Source organism: Schistocerca cancellata, chromosome 1 (genome assembly GCF_023864275.1).
Source record: "Schistocerca cancellata isolate TAMUIC-IGC-003103 chromosome 1, iqSchCanc2.1, whole genome shotgun sequence".
Taxonomy (NCBI): domain Eukaryota; kingdom Metazoa; phylum Arthropoda; class Insecta; order Orthoptera; family Acrididae; genus Schistocerca; species Schistocerca cancellata.
The window spans coordinates 954,947,888-954,953,887 of NC_064626.1; positions in this window are offsets into that span (position 1 = coordinate 954,947,888).

A 6,000-nucleotide genomic window follows, 5' to 3' on the forward strand; every position below is an offset into this window, starting at 1 on the left:
GTGGAACTGTTATAATACAATAGGAGCAATGGACGGAAAGCACATTCGTATTAAATGTCCACAAGCTAGTGGATCTCACTTTTTCAATTATAAATCCTTCAACAGTATCATTTTATTTGCCATGGTAGATGCTTCCTACAAATTTTTGTATGTAGATGTAGGAACTAATGGGCGTGTTGGTGATGCTGGAGTGTTTTCAAAAAGCAAACTACGTGAGTGTCTTATTGACCGATCTATGCTCAACATTCCTGATGGCAGGAAGCTTGGGAACACAAACATAACAACTCCAATGGTAGTACTGGCAGATGACGCTTTTCCACTGAGTTATAACATTATGAAGCCATACCCCTTAAAAGGAATCACAAAAGAAGAAAAGGTTTTCAATTACCGACTGTCACGAGGGAGAAGATTAGTGGAGAGCAGCTTTGGCATTCTTGCAAGTCGTTTCAGGATTTTTCTTACTACCATTAATCTGCCTCCTGAAAAAGTTACCACAATAACACTGGCTGCCTGCACATTGCACAACTTGTTAACTGAGAGAAGAAAACACTTGTACACTCGTCAGGAAACAGTGTCTGCCGTAGTAGGAGACTGCACTTATCTTGAGACACAAAGCATTGAGGACCTACAGCAAATGGAACCAATAGCTTGCCAAGCTGCTTCTGGACGTACAGTACACGGGAGAGCAGTTAGGGAATACTTTAAGACATTTTACAATGGCGCTGGGAAAGTGCCCTGGCAAGATAATCACATTTAGTAACGTAAAATGTAAACAAATGTACATACCGCAATCATCTCCTCATACGTCGGAGTGGCACGTTCACTTCCCGTTTCACTATCAGGGCTCTCCAGATTGCTCAAACTCTCGTCGGCCACAGTAGATTGGTCGAGGAATTTCAGCATCTGGAACCAGTACACTTGCGGTTTGTACGCCGCCTGCGCACTGGCTCCACTTTTGTTTTTTTGCATCTGCAATATTAATAATGAAAGTAATTTAAACTACTTGTAGGTTACGTAAACATTATTGTATGCTTCAAGTCACTGCAGTGAACCAATTAATGCTAATGCTAATCATTTGTATGACATGTAAACTTTACTTGCATAAATAAATATAAATGAATATGTCAATACGTACTTTTGCTTTCTCGCACGCGTAGCTAGTACGGAGGCCATTGATCTTCCTCTTAATGTCTTCTACCGTACAGCCAGGCCGTATGTCACGGCTAATGACCTCCGCTATATTTTTATAGCTCTCCAATCTTCTCAATCTATTTTTGTAATCAGGGTGCCTCACATTATAAAGTGCCTCATCCGCTTCATACATCTCTATTAATTTTGTGGTAGACGCCACACACCAATTGTATTTAGCAGCCATGTTTATAAACACGAAAGATGACAGAACGCTCCAGCGATGCTGGCGCTCCGCGTGGTAACAAGTCGCATTGCAGTGAACAGAAGACAAGCGATTTCTTTGATCAAATGTACGGCCTCGTCCTACATTTGATCAAATATTGGACGACATTTGTCAAAGATCCCTATTACACTATCAAAAATCTTTGACAAAGATATTGGACAAAGATATTGGACAAAGAAATTGGATAGTGTAATACCGGCCTTACCTCCATGGTACTCAGGCAACTCGAGCAGTGCGCATGCCCGAACTTTGCATTCTTTTACTGCGTCATGTGCCTTAATTTATGTTGGCTGTAGTGACATACGGGAAGCATTTCAAGGATTTTATCAGAGTATCTTTAAGGAAGATAATGTCAATAAAACGTGATTACTGAAATGTAAATACCACATATGGCCTGCCACACAGGGAAACTAGTAGCTTAGATAACAGATAGCGTGATCTAAGGTAAACTATTTTTTATACATCAAAAACCTGTAACTAACACTGCCACATCAGCCGTGAATTACGGATACCATGACGTAAGCATAGAAATGATCAGGTCTTTCGTATATTTTTAATTTTAATCAACATAATACACACATGTTTGCACTTGTTTGATTTCAAGGAAGTTTATTGCGCTTTTCATTTGTAATAAAAAGAATTATGAAGCTTGTGCTTATTCACTCCAAATTTATCACCTTTCTCACCACGGACTTATATAAGGGGGGGGGGGGGGGTCCAGGGGGTCCCCCTCCTTTACACAAAAAACGCCAATGTTAGAAGAATACCTGCTTTTGAAACCCCATGCCACAAAAAGTCGCGCACTGCGCATGGTTGACGTAGTGACAAGCCATGGAGGAATGAGTCTGCAAAAAATAGCTGTGCCCTGCGGCGGGGTGTCCACCCCACCCTCACTACGTGTGCAACGGAAGTGAGTGCAATCTTGCCAACCGTAGTAGAATTCCGCTACGCGTATTGGATATTTTTGGCCTTCGTGGCGTAGCGGCAAAATTCTGAAAGTGTTAAAAATGTAGCGAAATTCAACTTTCTTTGGCGAAATGTAAAACCTTCGTAAATTTTCACTGCCAAGTACTAAACATGTAATATATGCACGGGAATTCAGATACCGAACAGTCTTTCTCCATGATGATAGACATTAAAACTAAAAGACTTATTTAGCTACTTGCAGAAACGTTAAGTGACTTGTTGAAAGTATGACTAGACATCCAAAACAAGAACCGTTATTGATCATTATTATATTTCGTACACAATTACGGAGGAACATTTCAGTAACTTTGAAAAACGTATCAATTATTATCTGAGAACTGAAGGTGATCAAAATATTACTGCATCAACAAATTCATACATTTCCTGCGATTTTAATAAACATTGAAACGTTTCAGACACAAAATGCTAAAAAAAACCTTGAAAATTAACTCATTACTCCTTAGCCAGTTCAGATTCCATATAAAGAGGAAAATCACCTGTCGCATCAAACTACAATTACTATATTAACAGTAACTATTTGAATGAAGCATGATATTCAGGTCCATCACTGGACACTGTCGTCCTAGTTGTCGCTGATCGTTAAATGCCCCAGCTGGAAAGATATGGAATATATTTGTTTATAGATTAAATTATTTATTTAGCCTGTATATCGTCAGGAATTATGTAGACTATATCATAAATTACATTTGAAACTGTAGTGGAATTTAGATGTGCTTGTAGCGGAATTAACTTATTTTTGGCTGGCAACAGTGAACAGAACCAATCCAGTGTATTCTGTTGCTTCCCCTTGGGCAGTCACAATTAGAGTGACGAAGTTTCGCGCGTCGTGTGTTAAGCCAGCTTAAACTGTGCGTGCGTGTGTGTTTAGTTGCTAAAAAATAGTCGTGTTTGAAAAAAAAAAAAACAGCTATGAAATGGTCAAGACAGAAATCCCTTCTGGTTTTTTTTTCTAAAAAAGAGACACAGAATTCTGATGCACTTGTTTCGAAAGAGAGTGGCATGTCACCACGTGATGCGGAATCCCAGCATGTAGAAGCGGGACCATCCAGGAAGACTGAGGATGAAGCAAAGAAGGGTGAGTCTCCTATTTACCATTATAAAAAGGGTTATATGATTTTGAGCCGCAGTTTTGTAAAAAGTAAAGAAGATACTTCTAGTTTAACATTTAATTACAAGTGAACAAATGGGCCTATCGCAAAATACGTTATACCAATGTTTTCTAGTTTAATTCTGCGATAGGCTATTATATGAGAGAATGTGGTTATAATTTTTAATAAATATTTTCTATTTACATTTATAGTAACAATTACCCAGATTATGGGCGTTTTCCCTAGGAACTACTCACTTCAAAACGCTTGAAACGAGTTAGTCTGATGTTAATGAAATTTCATATGGTTACAGGCACATGTATTGGCAGTGTAAATCTCAACTTACAGAATTATTCAACCACTTATTGAAAGTTTCTTATAATTTTTCTAAAATAAGTTTTCCATGGCCATTATAAACATAGAAAGCGTGTGATTGTTTTGGAGCTCTCTTTTTGTGATACCTAATCTTGAAACTACGATCACTGACACTGTACAGTGTGATATAATTTTATGAAGTTTAATATTGAATAATGGTTGCAGCTTTGTCCATGTTGAAGTAGCATTTTTTTTGCCAGCAGAAATGGTGACTGTTCATTGGCTGAAAAGTAAATGTGACAAACAGTGGCAGATAAAAAATTTTGCATCCCTGGTGGTGCAACTAGATTGTGAAGAAGTTATTAGCAGCAAGACGTAAAAGGCTAAATATAATACTTTAAGTTAAAGTAATTAATGTTTATTTTTAAATTAACTTTTGACCTGAAGTTATGGCAAAATGCCAAAGTGTCACAATTTAAATACAAAGACTAATATAATAATATTATTGCTTAATATAAGTGATTAATAATGATATTCAAAAATATATAATTGCCTCCAATGTTAGTTTACAGTTAGTTGCTTTTTCATAAATAAATACCTTAACAGCTACAATACATAGGTTTTATTTAAAGATACTTCGATCAATTAGTGTTTCTCTACAGTTTTACCCGCATTTAATATGGATGCTAATGTATTTGTGGGTTTTTTAATTTCTGCTTGATTGATTCTATTGGCGCTAACAGCAAAACCCTTTTATGTGGTGGGCGAAGGACAGGTTTACCTTCCTAAATGGTAGTGTTGGATCCCCCCCCCCCTCCCCATGCAAAAGCTGTAAGTACATTCCTGTTTCTCACGTCCTTTGAGTACTTCGGCAATTTTCTACCAGTAATATTTCTTTTCCTTTGTCATTTGTGCTGTGGATCTCTTGGATCAAATGGCTCTGAGCAGTATGGGACTTAACTTCTGAGGTCATCAGTCCCCTAGAACTTAGAACTATTTAAACCTAACTAACCTAAGGACATCACACACATCCATGCACGAGGCAGGATTCGAACCTGCGACCGAAGCGGTCGCTCTATTGGATCCCAAAACCATATCATATTTATATTCTTTTATATGGAATATTGCATTGTCTATGGCCCATTCCAGCGTTCACGCAAATCTTGTCAACAACAAAGAGGAACAGATGAAGCACAGGAAGCACTGCGCCAAGCAAACGCATTCCTGCCATTCTCCACAGTACCACAGTCTAACATAACCCTCGATTCTGTTGACCACTGTGCCGGCAGCGCGCCAAGCGGCCAGTAAGTTAAACTGTTGAGTTCGGCGCGATTGTGAAAACGAGAGCGAATAGTAGTTGTTTATTTTGGTTTGTACAATGGTTTTTACAAATGGGAACGTAGCGTAGCGCAATAAATTGCAGCAAGAACGAGAAAAAGATACCGCATTTGTCTTTTTTTAAGTTTCTTAAGGACCCTGAGAGGTATATACCATCATGTCATTAAACTGTATCGTCAGTATTCGCTTGCAAACACATGTATATTGATGATTAAAGTTCTGTTTTAGGAGTAGAAAATTGTTATTGAATAGCAGATGAGAACATCTTATGAAAAATGACCTTGTTTACCTTTATAATAATGTTAAGTTTTGTCTGCTACACGTCAAACAAAACCAGTTCATGAATGCACGCAACTACATTGTTTGACATTCCAAAAAAGCCACCTCAACTGACAATGAAGAGGACACTGCCACAAAGGTTCGACAATCTGTCTAAGCTGTAAAACACTCCTATGGCACAGAAGCAGCCAGTTCAACTCTCCATATATCAGTGCCAGTTTCATCTGAATCGTCAACACACCTGCTTTGACAATGAAGTGGCAAAATTAACAGCAGTAAATTGTGTCTAGAAAAAGCGTGTGGAGTATCAGAATGTGTAGATCGCAAGACATCGTGCAAAACTGTTATGAGAGAAGTAAGTGCCTATCATTTTAAGAACAGATAGCAACAGAGACTGTATGAAAATGATCAAGTGAAGAAGGACAAACAAATTTTGAAGACTAGACTCCTAATATTTAAAAACTTGCCAGATTAGCATGCCATCTGCAAGATGGAGAGACAAAAGAAGGGCTGTTTGGTGTTTTATGTTTCCATCAGTGGGTACATTACAGAGGTATGTGAAGGCATACAAATTAAATT